At 44.3% G+C, this 27,149-nt stretch overlaps 1 pseudogene; it reads right to left on the bottom strand.

The window, feature by feature from the left end:
• Window positions 1-15,010, bottom strand: part of LOC132391525 (calcium uniporter regulatory subunit MCUb, mitochondrial-like) — an 83,264-nt pseudogene extending 68,254 nt beyond the window's left edge.
• Between the last annotated feature and the right edge of the window lie 12,139 nt (window positions 15,011-27,149).

Genomic DNA, 27,149 nt, shown 5'->3' on the forward strand with positions numbered 1-27,149 from the left:
ATAAAAGCTATGCAGTGAGTTAAACATCTTTTCAAAAATCACCCAAGATGGAAGCTTTCTTCGGGGTTTTTAAATAACATCTTACTTGTGAAAAGATATTGCTGTTTCAAGAGCAAATAAAGATGGAGGTTGATGCCTTTCCACCGTGTGCTTCAAACTGAAATCCAAATTAACCTGCACAGGAAATGATGTAAAAAAACCAGCTTACATAAATAATGTGATGTTCATACAAAACAAACTGAGCCTCCAGAAGCAAGAACAATCAGACTATAAACAACAACTGCCTACTTGGAAAAATCATATTTCAAACTTACCTAGTGAGTCTTGCCTAAAAATATGAAATGCAAAATGACATCAAGTTTGAGAATAGTCAAATGGCTTTATGTGGGGAGCCATTTTGAGTAACTCAAATACAATTTCCACATTGAAATTCAAATACACTCACAGAACCAATACAGCATTTTCAATTCTTCCAAGTTTTTCTAAATCAAAATTGTCAAAATGATGGAAGATTGTAAAATCATATTGAGCTCAGATTAATTGGAACCATACACTACATTAATGGCTTTAATTCAGAGCTCTGTGGGAGACTTGAATAATGTCACTAACTCTATGTTAGGGAAGTGCTTTTACGGGGCCAAGAGATGTCCTAATTAGTTAGCCAACTGCTCATCAACATGACAACAAGGCATTCAACATGGACAATCAAAATCCTGACGACTACGATCATTTTCATATTAATAGTTCCCCTACTCCAGATTCAGATTTATTTAACACATACACATTGAAACACAGTGAAATACATTGTTTGCAATCAACATATCCAAGGATGTGCTGGAAGCAGCCAGCAAATGTCACAATACATCCTAGCGGCAACATAGCATGCCCACAATGTTCAACAGAAAACAATAAAACAGAACAGACCAAGTGAGACCTGCCCACGTACATAGGCAGTTCTCTAACCCAAGGTCTGGCTGTCTTCAGCTTCTAGCAGACTCGTGGATTCACAGACACTGGGCCTTAACTTCACCAGAGATTCACAAACTTGGAGCTCCAGTAATTGGGCCTCAACCAGGCATTCCATCCAGACGTTCGACCCTGGCCCCTGATCCAGGCCTACAAGGGATCCTGGGCTCTGAACCATACATCCGATTAGCCTCCAGGTAGGACCTGAACTCTGAATTTCCAACTAGGCCTCTGACTGGCCTTTGGGCTTTGATCTTCTGGACTTCCAGGTAATAATAAATGTGGACCCTGGATCAGGGTCTGTTCTCAGAGCAGGAATGCCTCATCTGCCAATGTCATGACCCTGAAAACTAGATCTCGAGCTCCAGTCTTGCTGAGCCTCACAATCTACCAGCCCAACATCTGACATCGTCCACACTCATGCCGCTGGCCTTCAAATGCTGAGCAGTGCCTTAGACCTAGGCTCCAGCCTGTTCTCCAAGTCCCCTACATCCGTCTCCAAACTCTAACCTTACCATTAACTACCCTCTCCATCACCAAAACCATCCCCATCAACCAAAAACCCCTAAAAAGTAACTAAATCTGAACCACGACCTCGACAAACTGCAACTCAGCTCCATCTTGATCGGCGTGCAGTCCTGCTCCCTACATCTTCAATGGATTTTAACTAATTTAAATCCATTGTGTTGAGATTATTATTCCAAAGGTAAGAATGATTAAACACAATATTTAATCAAGAACCCGGATCCAAGCAAAACACTTCAGATGGCTCAGAAACAGTTGACTGACCAATGAAGAACCCAACATGACCACATGAAATGGATGCAAGGACAACACTATGAAAAGATTCTTTTTGACACTAACATCAAGGTAACCTTCCACTGACACTGTCTCTATTCCTAGGTGCAACCAGACTTCAAAAATTCAATGTCACATTAAGTCCCTTAGACACAGGAGCAGAATTGGGCCTATCAAGTCTGTTCTGCCATTCCATCATCCCTCTTAACCCCATTTTCCTGCCTTCTCCTTGTAACCTTTGACATCCTGACTAATCAAGAACCTAACAACCTCTGCTTTAAATATACCCAATAATGCAAAAATGCCATTCCCTATTCCCAGTTCCTCCATCTCTGCCACATCTGCTCCCGGGATAAGGCTTTCCATTCCAGGACATCTCAAATGTCCTCTTTCTTTAAGGATCGTGGTTTCCCTTCGGCCATCAACAATGATGCCCTCACCCACATCTCCTCCAATTCCCACACTTTGGCCCTCACCCCATCCTCCCGTCACAACAGGGACCGTGTCCCCCTTGTCCTCACCTATCACCCCACCAGCCTCTGGATCCAGCATATTATCCTCCACAACTTCCGTCAACTTCAGCAGGACCCCACCACTAAGGACATCTTTCCCTCTCTACCCCTCTCTGCTTTTAGCCGGGATCATTCCCTCCACGACTACCTGGTCCACACATCCCTCCCCATAGATCTCCCACCTAGTCCTTATCCCTGCAAGAGTAAGTGCTACACCTGTCCCTACACCTCTTCCCTTACCACCTTTCAGGTCCCTAAACAGTCCTTCCAGGTGAGGCAACACTTCACTTGTGAGTCTGTTGGGGTCATCTATTGCATCCGGTGCTCCTGGTGCGGCCTCCTCTACATCGGTGAGACCCGATGCAGATTAGGAGACCGCTTCGTCGAGCACCTCCATTCCGTCTGCCACAACAGACAGGATCTCCAGTTGCCACCCACTTCAATTCTGCTTCACATTCCCATTCGGATATGTCCATACATGGCCTCCTCTACTGCCATGATGAGGCAAAACAGGTTGGAGGAGCAACACCTCATTTACCGTCTGGGTAGTCTCCAGCCCCTTGGCATGAACATTGAATTCTCCAACTTCTGGTAATTCCCTCCCTCTCCCTTCCCCCATCCCAGTTTCACTCTACCTCCTCTTCTAGCTGCCCATCACCTCTCTCATGATTCTGCCTTCTACTACCCAGTGCTTTCCCCTTACATTCCTTCTTCACCTTTCCTGCCTGTACCCCCCGCTTCCCCTCCCCACCCCTTGATCTTTCCTCTAATTAGTTTTTCACCTGCACCTTCCACCCTCCCCCCAGCTTCTTTATAGGGCCCCTGCCCCTCCCTCTTCAGTCCTGACGAGGGGTCTTGGCCCGAAACGTTGACTGCTTGTTTCCACGGATGCTGCCCGACCTGCTGAGTTCCTCCAGCGTGTCGTACATGTTCCCTTTAGAATGCTGCTGCTTTTCTGGGATAAACCAATCCTGCGCCTTTGGAATTACTCCCGAAACTAGCCATTGCTGCTCTACTATCATCCTTATTAGTATCCCCTTCCAATTAACTTTAACCAGCTCCACTCTCATGCCTCTGTAGTCATCTTTAACCTAATGTGATACCGATATATCTGGTTTTAGCTTCTCCTTCTCAAACTGCACGGTGAAATCTATTATACTATGATTACCGTCTCCTCAGGGTTCCTTTACTTTAAGCTCCCTAATCAAATCTGGTTCATTGCACAAAACCAAATCCAGAACTGCCTTTTATCTCATGGGCTCAACCATAAGCTGTTATAGAAAGCCATCTCATAGGCAGCACATCCTTAAGTTGTGTTGGTTGTTAAAGCATTTCACTATGTGCTTCGAAGTACCTGTAATAAATAAATTAGAATCCAAATTCAAATTCTAGATTCCTTCTGTTGGGATCCAGTACCAAGCTGATTTACCCAATCTATTTGCATATTGAAATCCCGCATGACCATCGTAACCTTGCCCTTTTTAATATGCCTTTTTATCTGTAATATGTACTCCACATCATGGCTACTAATTGGAGGCATGCATACATCTTTGCATCAGGGTATTTTTACCCTTACAAAGATCAACGCTTCTTGTGATATCAATGATTCCGATACCAACGTAAGAGATGGGTATGGATGACAAGGAAGATTGTCTATGTACAGCAAAATACTGATCAGATGGAAAGTCAGAGCAATGATAGATAAAATTTAATACTAACAAGTGCAAGTCAAAGCAGTTTGAGAAGTCAGATAGGATTAAACACTTATGAAGAGAGTGATGTAGGGTCGAAGTTCATATTTCACAGACAGTGGCCAAATAACTGGGCAGGATGACGAAGAGACCTTCATACACCAGGGCATATAATGCAAGAGCTTATGTTACAGGACAATGGTTGGGCCATATTTTAACTGTGTACAGTTCTACAGAAAGGATGATTGCACTGGAGAGAGCACAGAGTAGATACACCAGGTGGTTGCATTGCCTGGATTGGAAGGCTTCGATTGGAAGGCTTCGATTATAGAAACATAGAAAACCTACAGCACAATACAGGCCCTTCAGCCCACAAAGCTGTGGTGAACATGTCCTTATCTTAGAGCTTACCCATAGCCCTCTATCTTTCTAAGCTATCCAGGAGTCTCTTGAAAGACCCTATCATTTCTGCCTCCACCACCATCACCAGCAGCCCATTCTGAACACTCACCAATCTTTGTGTAAAAAAACTTACTCCTGACATCTCCTCTGTACCTACTTCCAAGCATCTTAAAACTATGCCCTCTCGTACTAGCCATTTCAGCCCTAGGAAAAAGCCTCTGACTATCCACACGATCAATGCCAATCATTGTCTTGTACACCTCTATCAGGTGACCTCTCATCCTCCGTCACTCCAAGGAGAAAAGGCTAAGTTCACTCAACCTATTCTCATAGGCATGCTCCCCAAACCAGGCAACATCCTTGTAAATCTCCTCTGCATCCTTTCTATGGTTTCCACATCCTTCCTGTAGTGAGGTGACCAGAACTGAGCACAGTACTCCAAGTGGGGTCTGACCAGGGTCGTATATAGCTGCAACATAACTGCTCGGTTCTTAAACTCAATCCCACGGTTGATGAAGGCAAATGCACCTTATGCCCTCTTAACCACAGAGTCAACCTGCATAGCAGCTTAGAGTGTCCTATGGACTCAGACTCCAAGATCTCTCTGATCCTCCATACTGCCAAGAGTCTTACCATTAATGCTATATTCTGCTATCATATTTGACCTACCAAAATGAACCACCTCACACTTACCTGGGCTGAACTCCATCTGTCACTTCTCAGCCCAGTTTTGCATCTTATCAATCACTGTAACCTCTGACAGCCCTCCACACTATCCACAACACCTCCAACCTTTGTGTCATCAACAAACTTACTAACTTACTAAACCATCCCTCCACTTCCTCATCCAGGTCATTTATAAAAATCACAAAGAGGAAGGGTCCCAGAACAGATCCCTGAGGCACACCACTGGTCACCAATCTCCATGCAGAATGTGACCTGTCTGCAACCTCTCTGTGGGCAAGCCAGTTCTGGATCCACAAAGCAAGGTCCCCTTGGATCCCATGCCTCCTTACTTTCTCAATAAGCCTTGCATGGGGTACCTTATCAAATGCTTTGCTGAAATCCATATACACTACATCTACTGCTCTTCCTTCAGCAATGTGTTTAGTCACATCCTCAAAAAATTCAATCAGGCTCGTAAGGCATGATCTGCCCTTGACAACCCCATGCTGACTATTCCCAATCATATTTTACCTCTCCAAATGTTCATAAATCCTGCCTCTCAGGAACTTCTCCATCAACTTACCAACCACTGAGGTAAGTCTCAATGGTCCATAATTTCCTGGGCTCATTCTACTCCCTTTCTTGAATAAAGGAGCAACATTCACAACCCTCTGGCTAGTGTGGAGGGCTGTCAGAGGTTACAGCGGGACTTTGATAGAATGCAAGACTGGGCTGAGAAGTGGCAAATGGAGTTTAACCCAGATAAGTATGAAGTGGTTCTATCTGGTAGGTCAAATATGATGGCAGAATAGTATTAATGGGAAGACTCTTGGCAGTGTGGAGGATCAGAGGGATCTTGGGGTCCGAGCCCATAGGACATTCAAAGCAGCTGCGCAGGTTGAATTGGTGGTTAAGAAGGCATATGGTGTATTGGACTTCATCAACTGTGGAATTGAATTTAGGAGCCGAGAGGTAATGTTGCAGCCATACAAGACCCTGGCTAGACCCCATTTGGAGTACTGTGCTCAGGTTTGGTCGCCTCACTACAGGAAGGATGTGGAAGCCATAGAAAGGATGCAGAGGAGATTTACAAGGATGTTACCTGGATTGGGGAGCTTGCCTTATGAGAATAGGTTGAGTGAACTCGGCCTTTCTCCTTGGAGCAATGGAGGACGAGAGGTGACCTGATAGAGGTGTATAAGATGATAAGAGACATTGATCATGTGGATAGTCAGAAGCTTTTTCCCAGGGCTGAAATGGTTGCCACAAGAGGACACAGGTTTAAGGTGCTGGGGAGTAGGTACAGAAGAGATGTCAGGGTTAAGTTTTTTTACTTACAGAGTGGTGAGTGCGTGAAATGGGCTGCCGGCAACAGTGGTGGAAGCAGATATGCTAGGGTCTTTTAAGAGACTTTTAGATAGGTACATAGCGCTTAGAAAAATAGAGGGCTTTGGGTAAGCCTAGTAATTTTTAAGGTAGGGACATGTTCAGCGCAACTTTGTGGGCCGAAGGGCCTGTATTGTGTTGTAGGTTTTCTAAGTTTCTATGTATCCACAACACCCCCAACTTTTTTGTTATCAGCAAATTTACTAACCCATCCTTCCACTTTCTCATCCAGCTCATTTATAAAAAATCACAAAGAGTAGGGGTCCCAGAACAGATCCCTTAGGCACACCACTGGTCACCGACCTCCCTGGAGAATATGACCCCTCTACCACCACTCTTTGCCTTCTGTGGGCAAGCCAGTTCTGGATCCACAACGCAATGTCCCCTTGGATCCTATGCCTCCTTACTTTCTCAATAGGCCTTGCATGAGGTACCTTATCAAATGCCTTGCTGAAATCCATATACACTATATCTACGGCTCTACCTTCAAAGTGTTTAGTCACATCTTCAAAAAAATTCAATCAGGCTCGTAAGGCATGTCCTGCCTTTGACAAAGCCATACTGACTATTCCTAATCATATTGTGCCTCTCCAAATGTTCATAAATCTTGCCTCTCAGGATTTTCTCCATCAACTTACCAATCACTGAGAGTAAGACTCACTGGTCTATAATTTCCTGGGCTATCTCTATTCCCTTCCTAGAATAAGGGAACAACATCCACAACCCTCCAATCCTCTGGAACCTCATTGATAATGTAAAGATCATCGCCAGAGGCTCAGCAATAACAAGGAGAGATTTGACAGCTGGGCATGTTTCCCTAGATTGAAGGATGATATGATAGAAGTTTATCAAACCTTTTCCCACACAATGGGGGTATCAAAGACAAGCGGACATAGTTTTAAGACACTGTAATAGGAAACAGCTTTAAAGAGAATCTGAGAAGCAAGTTTTGCATGCAAAACACAGGTGATATGGAATCAGAAACCTTTATTAGATTTATGAGACATTTAGAAGGACACTTAAACAAAGTAAGAGGATATGGCATTAATGCTGCAAAATGGGATTCTTGTAGTTGGATAAAAAGTTCAACATGGACTTGGTGGACTGCATTACCTGATTCTGTGTTGTATGACTGACTATGATCAGCCATGGCAGAACAGACTTGAAGGTGGAAAGCCTATTCCTATTCTATTTTCAGTACTGAAGCCCTCAAGTATCTCAGATAAAAAGTTCTTAGACAGCACTAATTACCAATACGCACCTAAAAGCATACACAGCATATTGTCTTTCCTCAAGTACACTATAATTAGCAACTGTGAAGACTCTCTTGGTTCCTTCACCAAAGACAACCAGAATCCAGGAGGTAATCAATTGCAAGATTACAGATTTGAATCATATTCTACAGGAACATGAAGATTGTAGGCCAAGAAAAAAACTTCTACAAAAAGAATAGAAAGTTAGAGGGAGAAAATAAAAACAAAGGGGGCTCTACAACTACTTCCAGGTAACTAATGCTGTGAAGGCCACCAAGCCAAAATTCCAACATATCCCACATCACTGGCAACAAAGAACATTTGCAAACTTCAAAAACACAGACGTCCAACACACTGAGTGGAACACTTCAAGGATCTTTTCAAGCAACTCTGTCCTTGACCAGACTGACCCTCTGCAAACTATTTGATTCAGCTAGTAACCTAGAACTGACAAGAAATCAATGGCCATTTGAAAATAAGAATAGTCTCTGAAATGCCAGTATCCCTGCTTGTATACTAACATTATGCAATGAGGACCTCAATCCATAACTTGCTGCACACATCTAGAATATGAAAGACATAGCTGGGGACATCAGAGATTCAACAATTTTGACCATCTTTACAAAAGGAAACAATCCAACTATTCAGTTGGGTCTCCCTGCAATCTGGCTCTGAGGAAGTCATCAATCAGCACCTCCTAACGACTGAGAAGCTCTTCCCTGAATCATAGTTTCTGGCATTTTGAAAGCACAAAATTTGTAATCTTTACCATGTGACAACTTCAACAGGCATCTAGGGAGTAGTAATAAAGCAATACATCTGGCTTTTTACCAACCTTACATACAATTGTGTGCATCTGCTTGGTTGTTTTCTGATTAAAACTTTTTCTGACCACTGGAAAGCCGGTACTTGAGCATCAGCTTGAATTTCTAACTGAACCCTAACTTACTGGCGGAGAGTGAGCACCTGAATACCTCCACAGTGTGTGAAGATGTGGTTCTCACATCAGCTTTGAACAACCTGTCTTCAATTTTATGCCCCCTTATCTGAAATTTCCCAGTAAGGTAAATAGTTTCTTACCCAGAAGGTATAAAAGCAGCTTTAGTAGTTGCAGTCAGGTTTTGCATTCAAAACAATAAGGACCAAGTTAAGTTAGAGAGTTAAAAATACAGATCAGTCATAAATTAACTGCACATTGAAACCCATTTGATCTGAGTGGCCTCTTCAATTCCTGTATCTTTCTATTCAAATAACTGCAGAGACTGATATCTGGTCTCAAAAATAAAAAGGAAAACAAGGATAAATATTTTTTAAAGAGTCATTCTTGAATGATGTAGCAGGATTTCCAGCCCCTTTGGTTGACACCGTGGTCTGGTGCAACCTAACAAATAATAAGTTAAAGATGGTCCTTGCAGAGGCTCTCAGCCTGGGTACAATCACCAGAGAGAACATTCAAACATCATCCCAGGAAATTCCACAGCTCAAGGATGGCCTTTGAATTCCAGTTGTGCAGACTTAGAATGAGAGGAAATTTAGTTTAGTTGACATCGTCCTACCATTATCTGATGTCAAATCAAGGCTTAATTAAAAGGAACATTAAACTCGCTTTCCAGTGGATTAAAGTTAGCACAATCTGCATTGTATGATGTCAGAATTTTATCTTCCTTCAACAAATAATTACGTGTTGTTATAGCTTTGGAAGCACAATAACATTACAGCAATAAACTAGATTTATGGTAAATTAGACCATAGCAGCACAACATCGCAGAGTACACAGGCCTTCTGACATAGCCCTTCAGTTTCCTAACGCCCATATGCCTATCTAAGAGTAAAATATCCTCAATGCATCTGCCTATATTCTTTATTTCCATGAAAAACACAATCTCTGTTAATTTAGAACAAACAATATATACACTGCCTGACAAAAAGATGTTTAATTCATTTTCAATTTCTGAATGGAATTCAACTCTGGAAACAAAAGAAATGTCACACTTGCATGGATGAATTGTAATATCATTTTCTGCCTATATCCTCAACTTCTCAAGTCTTCTCATTCGGCATTTTTATAGGAAACACTTTCATTTTACATTTGCACTTGCATTAGTATTTAATCCTTCATTGCACTTGACCATAAGACATAAGAGCAGAATTAGATCATTCAATCATGGCTGATTTATTTTTCCTCACAATCCCACTGTCTTGCCTCTCTCTGTAACTTTTGATGCCCTTACTCATCAAGGATCTGTTAACCTCTGCTTTAAATACACCCTATGATTTGACCTCCACAGCCTCCTGTGGCAATGAATTACACAGATACACTACCCTCTGGCTAAAGAAAGTGCTCATCCCTGCTCTAAATCTTTCAATAGGTACATTTAGTGTCAGAGAAATGTATACAATATTCATCCTGAAAGTCCTTTTCTTCATAAACATCCACGGAAACAGAGAAGTGCCCCGAGAATGAATGGCAGTTAAATGTCAGAACCCCGAAGTCCCCCAACAGCTCCCCCCTCCCACACATAAGCAGCAATGATCCCCCCTCCCCCACCAGCAAAAAAGCATTGGCACCCCCAACTGAGCACTCAAGTGTGCAGCAAAGCATCAATAAAGACACAGATTTGCAGTACCCCAAAGACTACTTGTTCACCTGGTATTTGACATACCACAGGCACAGGCTCTCTCTTCCCCCTCCCCCCAAAAAGGGGATAAAAGAGGTGTCCTCTTTCACAGCTAGAGGGGAGACATAAAACAACTCACTGATTTGTAGTATTAAAAGTCTGTTACGTCACTTTTTCCAAGCTCTGTGCCCAAAGAATTCGGGACCCTGGGCACACAGCCAGCTCGTGGCTTCCAATCTTCCATGTACTCCCACGACACATCTCGCAGCAACACCAGCCTCGAGTCAGCTCATCTCCAGAGCCACGAAAAATCCGGCACACTAGTCTTCCAGACCGCATCCTTGGCATATTGAAAAGCAGCCTTCTATTCCGAGGCTGCGCCCTTTGGCCCTAGACTCTCCTACTATTGGTTTAAGAACTTTATTCCCGTAGCATAAAGTTTCTAGAATGTGAGTGAAGTCAATTTCAATGCCATCGTCTATATTCAGTACACTGCTATAGACAGACAGGTTTGTAGGTTCATTGGTCACATGGGTGTAATAGGGCACACAGGCCTGTTACAGAGCAAAATTCTCGAAATAAATAACCGCGCAAAATGCTTGACAAATGGCTTCAATGACGACTGTTTTCAATATGGAGACTCTTCACTGAAAAAAGGCCTTCAGCAAAACCATCAGCTACCTCTGATAGCCCAAAACCTCATACAATTTACATCTGACAGTCAAGTAAGAACATTTCTGAAAAAATTGTGCAATGGGGGGGGGGATGTGCAGAAGGGAAGGGCAGAGCTACATGCTTTAGGGGAGTGTTTTGATATTTGTGTTTGTGTGTCATAGGGAGTTATGCTTTGCCTGTTGGAAGGAAATATGTACTTGGGTGGGTGGTGTTTGTATTCAATGATGTGCAATGTATATTTACATTGTGAGGATATGTTATGGGTGACCAGTATGCTAGGAATACCTCAGGATCCAGCATGAGGTTTCACTATTGTCTCATAGTTCCAGCCATCTGGGTTCAATTCCAAATTGTGCTGTGAGGAATTTGTACATTCTCCCTGTCATCACATGGAATGTGCTGTATGTTAAATAACTCTTACTACAGATAGGTGGTAGGAGAATCAGGGCAATAAATGGACATGAAAAAGAGAAAGGGGGTGAATGCTGTAATGAGATTAACGGGATTTCTCCAAGGTCCAGAACAGGGTGAGGACAGCATCATAGGCAGAAGCCCCTATTTCTATATAATTCCTAAAGAGCAGTTCTGGTGGTGATGTCACTACAAGGTAATACTTGCACCCATTTCTCTGGACACAGGATGAGATTGTTAAATTGCTTGAGCTAGAAAAGAAGTTTGAAATAAAAGAAATGCTTTGACATCTGGCTAGTTTATAACCAAGGTGAACAAGCATCTGACAAACACCGCAGAGCACTGTTCATCAGGAAAATCGAACAATACAGCACAGCAACAGGTCTTTTGACCCAAGAAGTCGTGCCAAACTAATTCAGCCAATGACATTTGATACATTCTGCATGCAGATGACCCCCATCCTTCCATTCTCGGTACATTCATGTGCTTCTTAAATATCACCTTCCAGCAGGGCTTTCCAGGCACCCACGACTCTCTCTATATAAAACTTTCTCCGCTCCATCTCCTTTTCCCCTCACCTTAATTCACGCCCTTTAGTATTTGACCCTTGGAAAAAGATTCCATTAACCCTATGTATGGTCGAAAAATTTTATAAATTTCTGTTAGCTTCAGCCCCCGCCTCTGACAATCCAGAGAAAATAGTATCAATTTGTCTTATAGCTCATACTCTCTAATCCAAGCAGCATCTTCTCAAAAATGTCAGAACCCTCACACTTCATGACCAGAATTGATTGCAATACTCTAAATACAGCCTAACCAATTTCATAAAGCTGCTACATAACTTCCTGACACTTGAACTCAATGCATCCACTATTAAAGGCAAGAATGCCTTTGTCACCTTTACCATCCTATCAGCTTGTGGCCAGCTTCATGCAGCAGTTTTGTTGCTTAAGGCAATATTAGCAGAGACAGAATGTCCATTACACAGCTTAACATAATTGTTATTCTGACTGAAAGGAATATCTTTCACAGCAAAATGATCGGCTTTGCTATTGAAAGCTGTTGGTGACCTTAGTTAATCCTAACAGTGTGTTTGGACACAAGGTGTGCAGACCTGTGAGGAAAGAAGTCTTTAGCTCAGCAGCAAGAAAGAGATTTGCAAGTTGTCGGGATAAATAAGTAACAATGCAAAATTCTATGTAGTTATCATATATATTGGCTTGGTAGTTGTGTGTTTACTTGTGAGAGGGGCTAGTAATAGAAACATTGAAAACAATAATGTTGAGTGCATGTTTAGTGATGGTATTGCCATGTTGGGGGGGGGGAGGGGTGTCCATTAATGAACTAAGCCATGGTCAGCAGGTCATGGAATTGGTAACAGCGTGTGTCCATCTCTGAAAATACTGTCCAGGTTCGGTTTACAATGTGATTGGGAGAGGGGTGGGGTGGGTTGGTGTGTTCAGGGGAGTGGGGTGTGTATGGGGTCAGGACTGGAGTGGGTCAGTGTGTTCGGGGATGGCTGGTGTTTTCAGAGTTGGGAGTTGGGACTGGTGTGGTGTATTCAAGGGTGGGGTGTGTTTAGGGTTTTAGAAGGATGGTGTTCTCACTATTCAGAGGGTCAAGATTGCTGTGGGTCAGTGTGTTTGGGGAGGTCGGGACTGGGGTGTACAGGGTGGTGTTCTCAGTGCTGGGGGGGTGGGACTGGGGTGGGGTGGTGTTCTCAGTGCTGGGGGGTCGGGACTGGGGTGGGGTGATCAGTACTGGGGGGTCAGGACTGGGGTGGGGTGGTGTTCTCAGTGCTGGGGGGTCAGGACTGGGGTGGGGTGATGTTCTCAGTGCTGGGGGGTCAGGACTGGGGTGGGGTGGTGTTCTCAGTGCTGGGGGGGTCGGGACTGGGGTGGGGTGATGTTCTCAGTGCTGAGGATCGGGGTGTTCAGGGGTGGGGTGGTGTTCTCAGTGCTGGGGGGTCGGGACTGGGGTGGGGTGGTGTTCTCAGTGCTGGGGGGTCGGGACTGGGGTAGGGTGATGTTCTCAGTGCTGGGGGGTCAGGACTGGGGTGGGGTGCTGTTCTCAGTGCTGGGGGGTCGGGACTGGGGTGGGGTGGTGTTCTCAGTGCTGGGGGGTCAGGACTGGGGTGGGGTGGTGTTCTCAGTGCTGGGGGGGTCGGGACTGGGGTGGGGTGATGTTCTCAGTGCTGAGGATCGGGGTGTTCAGGGGTGGGGTGGTGTTCTCAGTGCTGGGGGGTCGGGACTGGGGTGGGGTGGTGTTCTCAGTGCTGGGGGGTCGGGACTGGGGTAGGGTGATGTTCTCAGTGCTGGGGGGTCAGGACTGGGGTGGGGTGCTGTTCTCAGTGCTGGGGGGTCGGGACTGGGGTGGGGTGGTGTTCTCAGTGCTGAGGATCGGGGTGTTCAGGGGTGGGTGGTGTTCTCAGTGCTGGGGGGTCGGGACTGGGGTGGGGTGATCAGTACTGGGGGGTCAGGACTGGGGTGGGGTGGTGTTCTCAGTGCTGGGGGGTCGAGACTGGGGTGGGGTGATGTTCTCAGTGCTGGGGGGTCGGGACTGGGGTGGGGTGATGTTCTCAGTGCTGGGGGGTCAGGACTGGGGTGGGGTGCTGTTCTCAGTGCTGGGGGGTCGGGACTGGGGTGGGGTGCTGTTCTCAGTGCTGGGGGGTCAGGACTGGGGTAGGGTGATGTTCTCAGTGCTGGGGGGGGGTCGGGACTGGGGTAGGGTGATGTTCTCAGTGCTGGGGGGTCAGGACTGGGGTGGGGTGGTGTTCTCAGTGCTGGGGGGGTCGGGACTGGGGTGGGGTGATGTTCTCAGTGCTGAGGATCGGGGTGTTCAGGGGTGGGGTGGTGTTCTCAGTGCTGGGGGGTCGGGACTGGGGTAGGGTGATGTTCTCAGTGCTGGGGGGTCAGGACTGGGGTGGGGTGCTGTTCTCAGTGCTGGGGGGTCGGGACTGGGGTGGGGTGGTGTTCTCAGTGCTGAGGATCGGGGTGTTCAGGGGTGGGTGGTGTTCTCAGTGCTGGGGGGTCGGGACTGGGGTAGGGTGATGTTCTCAGTGCTGGGGGGTCGGGACTGGGGTGGGGTGGTGTTCTCAGTGCTGGGGGGTCGGGACTGGGGTGCCCATAACTCACTCACCAGCTGTGTCCGCGCCGCCGGCCACCTGCCGGCCCAGGGGATGGTCCTGCCGAGCGGGAGCAGCGCGCTGACGGCTCTCCGGCCCCACGCCATGCCTCGCCGAGCCCCCTCTTCACTCGTCGGCGCCGCTCTGCAACCTCCCGGAGCTCCACCGCCGAGTGAAGTCCGGGCGGCTCAGCAGGTTGCCGCCGTTCAACAAGGGCCGAACGAGAGCGGAGCGTCCTCTACCGGCGCCCTCACAGGCGGTGGGCGAGGGGGCAGTGATACAACAAAAATCCAGCTCTGGGTCTCTGCGACGCCACAGGGATTGTGTTGGTAATAAGAGAGATTCGTGTTTATAGAACTTCCTTCGAGATAGCATCAGGATGTTGTGAAGTGCTGCCGTTGGCAAGATGGCCGTAAACGGGGCAGACAACGTGTCGACAAGCTCCCACAAAGTGTTTGGGACTGTCGAGCTCCTCAAAACACGGCTCTGCCTGGTTTTCCACCATCCTTCTAACAAAGGCACTTCCTACAATGTACCTACGAAGAGTCTTTTATTCTTGAGCCTGCCTGCTCTCAGTAGCTGAGATACAAATAAATAGGTTTATTCATTTAATATAAGTGAGTTACTAAGCTTCCTGCTCAAACCCGAAAACAAAAAAAAACCTTGTGTGTGAGTAAATTGATTTTTCTCTGTACTCGAACTGAAAGTATTTTAATACATTGTCGGTCGGCAGAGCTGTTTTTTTATTATTCTAGGCTTTTAAAATGTAAAACAATATCAATGAAATATGCAAAGCGAGATGAGGTGGGCGGGGATTACACGGAACTTGTTACCACATCACAGACAACGGGAAATTCCAGAAATGCTTACAGGGTAATTGCTATTTTTGCTGGATCTGGCGAACGTGAAGCTGGGTAGAGCGTCTGGAAGACGATACATTACATGGAAAAGGATAAGGTGAAGATGGTTTGCTGAAATGGAGCTACTTGTAGTGAACTGACGGGCGGAACAGGAACAATGAATTGGAAACAAAGAACGGCAGTCAAATTAGCAGAAGAGGAAACTAAGGCCTTGATGGAAGAGATAATTTAAAATCAGATTACTGTTGATACATCGTTACGAGAAAGGCAAGAATACAAAGATCAAGTTTCCTGGACGACTTTGTTTAAAAAAAATAATAGATGATAACGACATAGACCTGAAACATCACAGCGATTCTGCGGATGTTGAGCAACACATTGCTGGGGGAGCTCAGAAAACCAGGCTATGGAGCTAAATGAACAGTCGACGTTTTAAGCCTTGATCAAGGGTCTGGGCAGACCGGGACTGTTTATTTCCCTCTGGATGGTATTTGAATTCCCCTGTATTTTCTGTGTGTTTTTCTTGCGCTACACCTATTGCCAAAGATAATAGGTTATTTCCAATTGTTTCTGCTTTCAGTTTACATTTCCAGAATCTGAATTCATAAACTATAAAAACAGATCCTTTGGCAAATGCATCCATGCAAAAATGTTGCCCTGCAAACTGATTCCATATGCCCGGAATTTGCTCATACACCTATAAAACTCTCTTGTCTATTTTCTAGATACATACCATGTATTTAGATATACGTTTATCTGCAAGCCAGAGAGTGCTTGCAGATAAAGCCATAACTTATAGGAGCAGAATTAGGCCATTTGGCCCATCGAGTCTGCTCTGCCATTCCATCATGGCTGGTTTATTTTCCCTCTCAGTCCCATTCTCCTGTCTTCTCCCCATATCTCTTCATGTCCTGACCAATCAAGAATCTAGTAATCTTTGCCTTAAATATACCCAATGACTTGGCCTCCACAGCAACCTAAGGCAATGAATTCCACAGATTCACCACTCTCTGGCTAAAGAAAGTCCTCATCTCTGGTTTAAAAGGACTCCCCTCTATTCTGAGGCTGTGTCCTCTGGTCCTAGACTCTCCTGCCATAGGAAACGACCTCTCCTGATTCACTCTACCGAGGCCTTTCAGCTTTTGATCTATTTCAATCAGCTCACCCTTCATTCTTCTAAATTGCAGTGAATACAGGCCCAGAACCATCAAGTGTTCTTCATTTGACAAGCCATTCAATCCTGGAATCATTTTCATGAACCTCCTTTGACTCCAGTGTCAGCATATCCTTCTCCCTCTCAGTCCTAATAAAGGACCCATAACTGCTCACAACACACCTAGTGAAGCCTCAGCATTACATCCTTGCTTTTATATTCTAGTGCTCTTGAAATGAATGTTAACATTGCACTTGCCTTCCATTCCACCAACTCAACCTGGAAATTAATCTTCAGGGAATCCTGCTCAAGGATTCCAAGCAACGCACACAAAATGCTGGAGGAACTCAGCAGCCCAGGCAGCATCTAGGAAAAGAGTACAGTCTTTTCAGGCCAAAACCCTTCGTCAGGACCCAAGGACTCCAAAGAAAAGATTCTTGAATTTCCTCTTCATTTAAAAATTGTCACTAGACACTTAGTGTCTACTCTTTTATTTTTCTACCAAAGTGCACGAACATACATTTCCCATCACTATTCCATCTGCCACTTCTTTGCCTATTCTACTAATCTGACGAAAGCTTTCTGCAGGCTCTCTGGTTCCTCAAAACTACCTGCTCCTCCACCTACCTTTGTATCATCCACAAACGTTGCAACAAAGCCATCAATTCTGTCATCCAAGAATCGGTCCAACACAAGCCCCTGTAGAACTCCACTAGTCACCAGCAGCCAACTAGTAAAAGGTCCTTTTATTCCTACTATTTGCCTCCTGCCAATCAGCCACTGCTTTATCCATGCTAGTATCTTTACTGTAATAGCATGGGCGTTTAACTTGTTAAGCAGCTTCATATGTGGAATGTTGTCATAGGCTTTCTGAAATCCAAGATTGCAAGATTTGTGTTCACTACGGAAAAGGATATTGGTGATTGTAGGGATAACTTAAAGTGGATTGAAAAGCTTGAGCATTAAGACATTAAGAAAGAGGAGGTGTGGAGCTTTTCGAAAGCATCAAGTTGGATAAGACAATGGGACTGGATGAGATGTACCCCAGGCTACTGTGGGAGGTGAGGGAGGAGATTGCTGAACCTCTGGCAATGTTCTTTGCATCATCAATGGAGACGAGAGAGGTTCCGGAAGATTGGAGGGTGGCAGATGTTCTTAGCTTATTCAAGAAAGGGAATAGAGATAGCCCAGGAAATTATAGACCAGTGAGTCTTACTTCAGTAGTTGGTAAGTTGATGGAAAAGATCCTGAGAGGCAGGATTTATGAACATTTGGAGAGGTATAATATGATTAGGAATAGTCAGCAAGGCTTTGTCAAAGGCAGGTCATGCCTTACGAGCCTGATTGAATTTTTTGAGGCTGTGACTAAACACATTGATGAAGGCAGAGCAGTAGATGTAGTGTATTTGGATTTCAGCAAGGTATTTGATAAGGTACCTCATGCAAGGCTTATTGAGAAAGTAAGGAGGCATGGGATACAAGGGGACATTGCTTTCTGGATCCAGAAATGGCTTGCTCACAGAATGCAAAGAGTGGTTGTAAATGGGTCATATTCTGCATGGAAGTCAGTGACCAGTGGTGTGCCTCAGGGATCTGTTCTGGGACCCCTACTCTTCATGATTTTTATAAATGACCTGGATGAGGAAGTGAAGAGATAGGTTAGTAAGTTTGCTGATGACAGAAAGGTTGTAGGTTTAGTGGATAGTGTGAAGGGCTGTCAGAGGTTACAGCCGGACATAAATAGAATGCAAAACTGGGCTGAGAAGTGGCAGATGGAATTCACCCAGATAAGAGTGAAGTGGTTCATTTTGGTAGGTCAAATATGATGGCAAAATATAGTATTAATGGTAAGACTCTTGGCAGTGTGGAGGATCAGAGGGATCTTGGGGTCCAAGTCCTTAGGACACTCAAAGCAGCTGTGCAGGTTGACTCTGTGGTTAAGAAGGCATATGGTGTATTGGCCTTCATCAATCGTGGAATTGAATTTAGGAGCCAAGAGGTAATGTTGCAGCTATATAGGACCCTGTTCAGACCCCACTTGGAGTACTGTGCTCAGTTCTGGTCGTCTCACTACAGGAAGGATGTGGAAACTATAGAAAGGGTGTAGAGGAGATTTACAAGGATGTTGCCTGGATTGGGGAGCATGCCTTGTGAGAATAAGTTGAGTGAACTCGGCCTTTTCTCCTTGGAGCAGCGGAAGATGAGAGGTGACCTGATAGAGGTGTATAAGATGATGAGAGGCATTGATCATGTCAGAGGCTTTTTCCCAGGGCTGAAATGGCTAGCACCAGTGAGTACAGTTTTAAGGTGCTTGGAAGTAGGTACAGAGGAGATGTCAGGGGTAAGTTTTTTTACGCAGCGAGTGGTGAGTGTGTGGAATGGGCTGCCGGTGATGGTGGTGGAGGCAGATAAGACAGGGTCTTTTAAGAGACTCCTGGATAGGTACATGGAGCTTAGAAAAATAGAGGGCTATAGGTAACCCTGGGTAATTTCTGAAGTAAGTACATGTTCAGCACAGCATTGTGGACTGAAGGGCCTATATTGTTCTGTAGGTTTTCTATGTTTCTACATCCACTGGTTCCCTTTGCCTATCCTGCTATCCTTCAAAGAATTGCAACAGAGGAAACAAGACTTTCCCTAGAGGAAACCATGCTGCCTACAGCGTATGTGCCTCCAAGTATCCCGGAACCACATCCTTAATAATCGACTCCAACACTTTCCCAGTCACTGAGGTCACACTAACTGGCCTACAGTTTCCTTTCTTCCGTCTCTTTCCCTTCTTGAAGAATGGAGTGACATTTACAATTTTTCCAGTCTAAACCATTCCAGAATCTGGTGATTAGTGAAAGTTCAATACTAATACATCCACAATCTCTTCAGCCACCTCTTTCGGATCTCTGGGTGCACACCATTCGGTCAAGGTGACTTATCTACCTTCAGACCTTTCAGTTTCCCAAAAACCTTCTCCCAGGTAATGGCAACTTCACCAAATCTGAGCCCGGACACTCTCAAAATTCCAGCATACAACTAGTGTCTAACACAGTGACGACTGATAAAAAATACTTAGTCAGTTTGTGGGCTTTTCCTTGTCTTCTATTACTGCCTCTCCAGTAGTCCGGTATCCACTCCCATCTCTTTTACACTTTATGTATCTAAAGAAACTTTTGGTATCCTCTTTAATATTATTCACTATCTTACTTTTGTATTCCATCTTTTCCTTCTTAATGACTTTTTAGTTGCTTTCTGTTGGTTTTTAAAAGCTTCCGAATCCGCCCACTAATCCTCTTACTTACAATTAATTTTTGATCTATTATAAGACCCTTCTTTAGCTTTTCCGTTGGCTTCGACTTCTCTTGTTAGCCACGGATTTGTCATCTTTCTTTTAGAATACTTCTTACTCTTTGGGATGTATATATCCTGTGCCTACTGAATTGCTTTCAGAAATTCCAGCCATTGCAGCACTGCCATCATCCTTGCCAGTGTTCTTTTCCAGTCAGTTTCACACAGAGATTGTTGTATGCAGTATTGGTTGTGAGAGTTTGGTTACTAAATATATATTGTTCTGGAGAGGATGCAAACCAGATTGACAAGGATGCTGAAGAGACTACAATGTTAGGATTGATTAGCTTGAGTGAGAAGGCTGAGGGAGGACTTGATTGAAGATTATGTATGGTGGAGTCAGTGATTCAGTATTCCGCTTGGCAGAGAGATCAACAGTCTAATACCATAGGTTTAAGGTAAGAAGTAACAGGATATTCCACAGTATATAGAATAAGGTAGATGAACTTGCAGCACAGTTGCAGGTTGGCAGGGATGACCTGGTAGACATCATTGAATCATGGCTGAAAGATTATAGCTGGGAGCTTAATGTCCAAGGATACACATTGTATCAAAAGGATAGGCAGAAAGGCAGAGGGTTGGCATTGCTGTATTGGTAAATATGAAATCAAATCATTAGAACAATGTGAAAAGTAGCGGTCTCAATACTGACCCCAAGGAACACCACTAGTCACCAGCAGCAAGCCAGAAAAAGCCCCTTTTATTCCCAGTTCCTGCCTCCTGTTAGTCAACTATTCCTCCATCCATGCCAGTACCTTTCCTACAATGCCATTGTTAAGCAGCTTCATGTATGGCACCTTATCAAGCACCTTCTAAAAATCCAGGTAAATGACATCCACTGCCTCTCCTTTGACCATCCTGCCTGTTACTTCCTCAAAGAACTCTAACGGATTTGTCAGGCAAGATTTCCCTTCACAGAAACCATGCTGACTTTGACTTATTTTATCATTAGTCTCCAAGTACCCCGAAACCTCAACCTTAATAATGGACTCCAACACTTTCCCAACCACTGAGGTTCGGCAAAATGGCTTATAATTTATTTTATTTTTTATTTTATTGTGGATAAAGCTAAGGAACTACAAGGGTAAATAGACCCTGATTGGAGTTATATACAGATTCCCAAAGAGTCGTAAGGACATGGCCTACAAATGACAACAGGAGATAGAAAATGCATGCCAAAAGGGCAGTGTTACAGTAGATATGTGGGACCTCAATGTACAAGTAGATTGAGAAAACCATTTTCTTGCTGGATTACAGGTGCCTACAAAATGGCTTTTTAGAGCAGCCCACTAGAGGATCAGCTATTCTAATTTGGGTGTTCTTCAATGTACCAGAATTGATTAGAGAGAGTTTTTAAGGTAAAATGAACCCTTAGAGGCAACTGATTATAATATAATCAAATTCACCTTGAAATTTGAGAAGGAGAAACTAAAGTTAGATGTACCAGTATTGCAGTGCATTAAAGGGAATTACAGAGGCACGAGAGAGAACTGATTGGAAAAGAACACTGGCAGGGAAGACAGCAGAGCAGCAAGGCTGGAGTTTCTGGAGGCAATTAGGAAGGCACAGAATATATACAAATGTACATTCCAAAGAGGAAGAAGTATTCTAAAGGAAAGATGACACACCTGTGGCTAACAAAATCAGTCAAAGGCAACATAAAAGCCAAAGAAGGCATATGATAGAGCAAAAAAATTAGTGGGAAGCTTTTAAAAACCTACGGAGGCAACTAAAAAGGTCATTAAGAAGGTAAGGATGGAATACAAAAGTAAGCTGGTCAATAATATTAAAGAGAATACCAGAAGTTTCTTCAGATAAATAAAATGTAAAAGAGAGGGAAGAGTGGATACCAGACCACTGGAAAAACGATGCTGGAGAGGTAGTAATGGGGGACAAGGAAATGGCAGACAAACTGAATAAGTATTTTGCATCAGTCTTCACTGAAGAAGACATTAGCAACATGGTATAAGTTCCAGGTGCCAGGGGGTCATAAGACATAGGAGCAGAATTAGGCCATTCAGCCCATCAAGTCTGCCTTCTCACCATATCCTTTGATGTCCTAACCGATCAGGAAACTATCAACCTCCACCTCAAATATACCCACGGACTTGGCCTCCACCGCAGTCTGTGGCAGAGCATTGCACAGATCCACTACTCTCTGGCTAAAGAAATGCTTCTTTACCTCTGTTCTAAAAGGTCATCCCTCAATTTTGAGGCTGTGTGCTCCAGTTCTAGATACAACCACCATAGGAAGCATCCTCTCTACATTCACCATTAACTGATCCTTTCAATGTTCAGTAGGTGTCAATGAGATCCCCACACATTCTTCTATATTCCAGTGAGTACAGGCCGGAAGCTGCCAAATGCTCCTCATATGTTAACCCCTTCATTCCCAGAATCATTCTCATGAATCTCCTCTGGACTCTCTCCAATGACAACACATCCTTTCTGAGATATGGGACCCAAAACTGTGGACAATATTTCAAGTGCAGCCTCACTAATTCTAATAAAGGCTCAGCATTAGTTACTTGTTTTTTTATTCTATTCCCCTTGAAATAAATGCCAATATTGCATTTGCCTTCTTTACCACAGACTCAACCTGTAAATTAACCTACTGGGAGTCTTGCACAAGGGACTCCTAAGTCCCTTTGCACCTCTGATGTTTGAAATTTCTCCCCAATTAGATAATTTGTCTAAGTCCTGCTGCAATCGCATTGCTTCCTCAACACTACCTACCCCTCCACCTATCTTCGTATCATCTGAAAACTTTGCCACAAAGTCATTAATTCCATTATCTAAATCAGTGAGAAACAATGTGAAAAGTAGCGGTCTCAATACTGACCCCGAGGAACACCACTAGTCACCAGCAGCAAGCCAGAAAAAGCCCCTTTTATTCCCAGTTCCTGCCTCCTGTTAGTCAACTATTCCTCCATCCATGCCAGTACCTTTCCTACAATGCCATTGTTAAGCAGCTTCATGTATGGCACCTTATCAAGCACCTTCTAAAAATCCAGGTAAATGACATCCACTGCCTCTCCTTTGACCATCCTGCCTGTTACTTCCTCAAAGAACTCTAACGGATTTGTCAGGCAAGATTTCCCTTCACAGAAACCATGCTGACTTTGACTTATTTTATCATTAGTCTCCAAGTACCCCGAAACCTCAACCTTAATAATGGACTCCAACACTTTCCCAACCACTGAGGTTCGGCAAAATGGCTTATAATTTATTTTATTTTTTTTGTCTTCCTCCCTTCTTAAAGAGCAGAGTGACACTTACAGTCTTCCAGTCCTCCAGTACTATGCCAGAATCAAGTGATTCTTGAAAGATCATGACCAAGATGCTTGCATCTTCAGAAACAGCTCTATTTCTATGTTTAATATCTCTACTTTTCCCTTTCAGGGTTCTTTTGAAGACCCTGACCTGGAGTTACACACTGGTTCCGGTTCTTTGCTCGCGGGGTTTCACAACTGGCCATTATTCAACATGCCAAGGACTCGGCCTAAGGGCTTAGCTCACCTTCGGAGGGCCGAGATCTCGTGCCTCTGGAAACAGGTGGATCGAAGGCCGGTGTCCCGGCAGGGGGTTAGTGTATTGTGGGAGTCAGCTGTGTGCCCAGAGACCCAAGATCTTAGGGCACAGAGCTCGGAAAAAGCGATACAGCGGACTTCTAACATCATAAACCAGCGAGTTGTTTGTTATATCTCCCCTGTCGCTGTGAAACGGGGACACCTCTTTCTCCCTTATTAGGGAGAGAGCGAGCCTGTGGTATAGAAACATGTTGAATACTGGGTGAACGAGTAGTCTTTGGGGTACTGCATGTCTGTGGCTTTGCTGTTGTTTTGCTGCACGCTTGAGTGCTTGGTGGTGGGTGCCGATGTTTTTTTTGGTGGTGGTGGGGGGGGGACTGTTACTTGCTGCCGCTTATGTGCGGGAGGGAGGGGAGCTGGGAGGGGGACTTTGGGGTTCTAACATTTAACTGTCAATCATTCTTTTGGGGCACTCCACTGTTTTTGTGGATGTTTGTGAAGAAAAAGCGTTTCAGGATGTATATTGTATACATTTCTTTGACATTAAATGTACCTTTGAAACCAATGCATCCGTTATCTCTTCAACAGCCTCTCTCAGGACTCTGGGATGTAGTCCATTTGGTCCAGGTCACTTATCCACCGTAAGACCTTTGAGTTTGCCTAGCACCTTTTCCTTTGTATTAGCAATGGCACTCACCCGTGCTCCCTGACAGTCACAGACCTCTGGCACACTGCTAGTGTCTTCCACAGTGAAGACAGATGCAAAGAACCCATTACGTTCATCTGCCATTTCTTTGTCCCCCATTACTACTTCACCAGCATCATTTTCCAGTGGTCCAATATCAACTCTCACCTCCCTTTTACTCTTTATATAACAAAATACTTTTAGTATCTTGCTTTATATTATTGGCTGGTTTCCCATCATATTTCATCTTTTCCCTTCTTATAGATTTTTAGTGGCCTTTTGTTAATTTTAAAAACTTCCCCATCATCCAACTTCCCACTCAGATATCGAAGCAGAATTAGGCTATTTGGCCAGTCGAGTCTCCTCCACCATTTCATCATGGTTGATACAATTTTCCTCTCAGCCCCAGCTTCCTGCCTTCTCCCAGTAACCCTTCATGCCCTGACCAGTCAAGAATCCATCAACCTCTGCCTTAAATATATATAAAGACTTGGTCTCCACAGTTGCCTGTGGCAAAGAATTCCACAGATTCACCACTCTCTGGCTGAAGAAATTCTTCCTAATCTCCATTCTAAAAGAACGCCCCTCTATTCTGAAACTGCGTCCTCCGGTCTTAGACTCTCCCACCATAGGAAACATCCTCTCTATCGAGGGCTTTCACCATTCGATAGGTTTCAATAAGGTCACCATTCATTCTTCTGAATTCTAGTGAATACAGGCCCACAGCCATCAAATGCTCTTCATGTGACAAGCTATTCAATCTTGGAGTCATTTTTGTGAACCTCCTTTCAACCCTCTCCAGATTAGGTGCCCAAAAATAGACGCCTTACAGATGACGTCAGAACAGAACTCCAAACTCCAATGTCCCGAGTTATAATATTATCATGCTAACCACTACATGATAGGATTAGATTTTAATTATATCTTCAATCAGACATTGTATCTGGCAGATTTGGAACTGTTTATTGCCACTGAGGAAAAGAGCTGTGGCCCAAATTAAAGGAATGAATACTTATTCATAAGGTAAATCGGATGGATAACTGAGCTAAAACTGGTCTATTTGTTCTGGCTTGTTGCCTGCAGTTCCTTGCTGTCCATCTTGCATAGCTGAGCTAGCAGCAGAAAGCCAGTTGAGCTGATTTTGTCAAGTCAGGAGGGGCTTGCCAAGGCTTCAGTAGTGAGGTCTGCCTCTAAGGCAGTGTTTCCTCCTATCAAAGTCTAGTAGATTTTTTTCTTATTTGCAATTTGAAAAATCTCTCTGCATTTAGATTTAAACACCATTAGAATTTTACAGAAATGGCTAATATGAGGAGGCATAATTTTAAGGTGATTGGAGGAAAGTATAGTCGGATGTTAGAGATATGTTTTTACACAGAGAGAGGTAGGTGTGTGGAACACCCTGCCAGGAGTGTGACAGAGGCAGATACATTGAAAAAAATCTTTTAGACAAAAAGGAGAGCTATGCTGGAAAGAAAGGCTAAATTGATCTTGGAGTAGGTTAAAGGGATGGCATGACATTTTGGGCTGAAGGACCTGTACTGTGCTGTGGTGTTCTATGTTCTAAACTGTTAACAATACTCCAAGTGAGGCCTCACCAGTGCTTCATGAAGTCTCAACATTATATCCTTGTGTTTATATTCTAGTATAACCTGTATGTTTTTGGAATGTGGGATGAAACCAGAGCACGAGGAAACCGAGACTCACAGATAGTGGCGGGATTGAACCCACATGGCTGATGATGTAATAGCATTATGCTAGCTGCTGTGCCACCATGCTGCCTTGATGTGCTGAACTAATTAAATTAATCCCTTCATTTAAGGATGTTACATATTTCCATAGTTAGTCAGTGAGTGGTAGGCTTCCCCTGTGAAATATGGGAGAAGACTAGTGTTCCTGGTAACCATGTCTGCAGGAACCGTGTCCAACTGCAGCTCCTTTCAGACCACATGGATCAGTTGGAGTGACTGAGGAACATGCTGGAGGTAGGAAATGTTGTAGAAAGAGGGAGAGGGTCACACCAGAATTTCAGTCCAACCACCAGGAGGGAAAGGCAGGTAGTTGTGGTAAACTATGTATACCTGTCTGGACACGCCCCTCTGCTGACTGCCCCTGTGGCTCCTCCCACAGACCCCTGTATAAAGGTGATTGGAGGCACTGCTCCTCGCTCAGTCTCCGAGATGTTGTTCTCCCTTTTTGCTGCTCATAAAAGCCTATCGTTCACTTCCTGTCTCCCAGAGTTATTGATGGTGCATCAATAGTACAGGATTCTCCTCTCAAGCAAGCATACCATTATGGCTGCTGTTGAATTAATGGCCTCTCAGGCAAAAAAAAGATAGCAGCAGCCTAATTATTAACACATTGGCTCTGATGTGCTGTAGGGGCTGCTGGCGATGAGAAGAGCTGTAGTAGCACGAGATTTGATAGACAGGATGAGGACAAGACTTCACGATGATGTGTTGCTTTCTGGGTGTCAGAGTTAAGGATATCTTCATGTGTTAGCAAAATATGCTCAAGGGTAAGGGTTGTAATGAGCACCAATGGTGCCAATGACACAGGAAGATAAAAAGGTAAGGTCTTGCAGATTGAATATAATGAGTTGGGCTGACAGAGTCGTAATTTCTGCTGCCACACTGCTGTGAAGATGGGATCTGGAGGACTGGGCTAATGAAGGAGGAGCTGTTGTAGCAGGCAGGGATTCAGGTTATTGAACCATTGTGATCTCAGGTGAGAAGAAAAGATTGCACTTGAAGTGGTGTGGAGATTTGCCAGTGCTATTTGGGAGATGTAAACTGTGATATTATTGGGTCTGCTGACTGCGAAGTTCAAAATTCAAACGAAAACCTTAAGCCTTATCTGATATAAATAGCCATTAGTACTCTCACTAAAAGGAGGTTATAATATAACTACCCAATCTTCAAAGATTAGTTCACTTCCCTGTTTATTCTCGACAGTGAGTTTAGCTGCCAGTATTCACTATTTGAGTGGTGGGTCCCCCTCCCTTTCTACCAAGGAGAAGATACTTCCAACCAACAAAACAGTTTAAACAGAGTTAACAAACACAAGTGCTGGAGAAACTCAAC

This window comes from Hypanus sabinus, chromosome 3 (assembly GCF_030144855.1).
Source record: "Hypanus sabinus isolate sHypSab1 chromosome 3, sHypSab1.hap1, whole genome shotgun sequence".
Taxonomy (NCBI): Eukaryota; Metazoa; Chordata; class Chondrichthyes; order Myliobatiformes; family Dasyatidae; genus Hypanus; species Hypanus sabinus.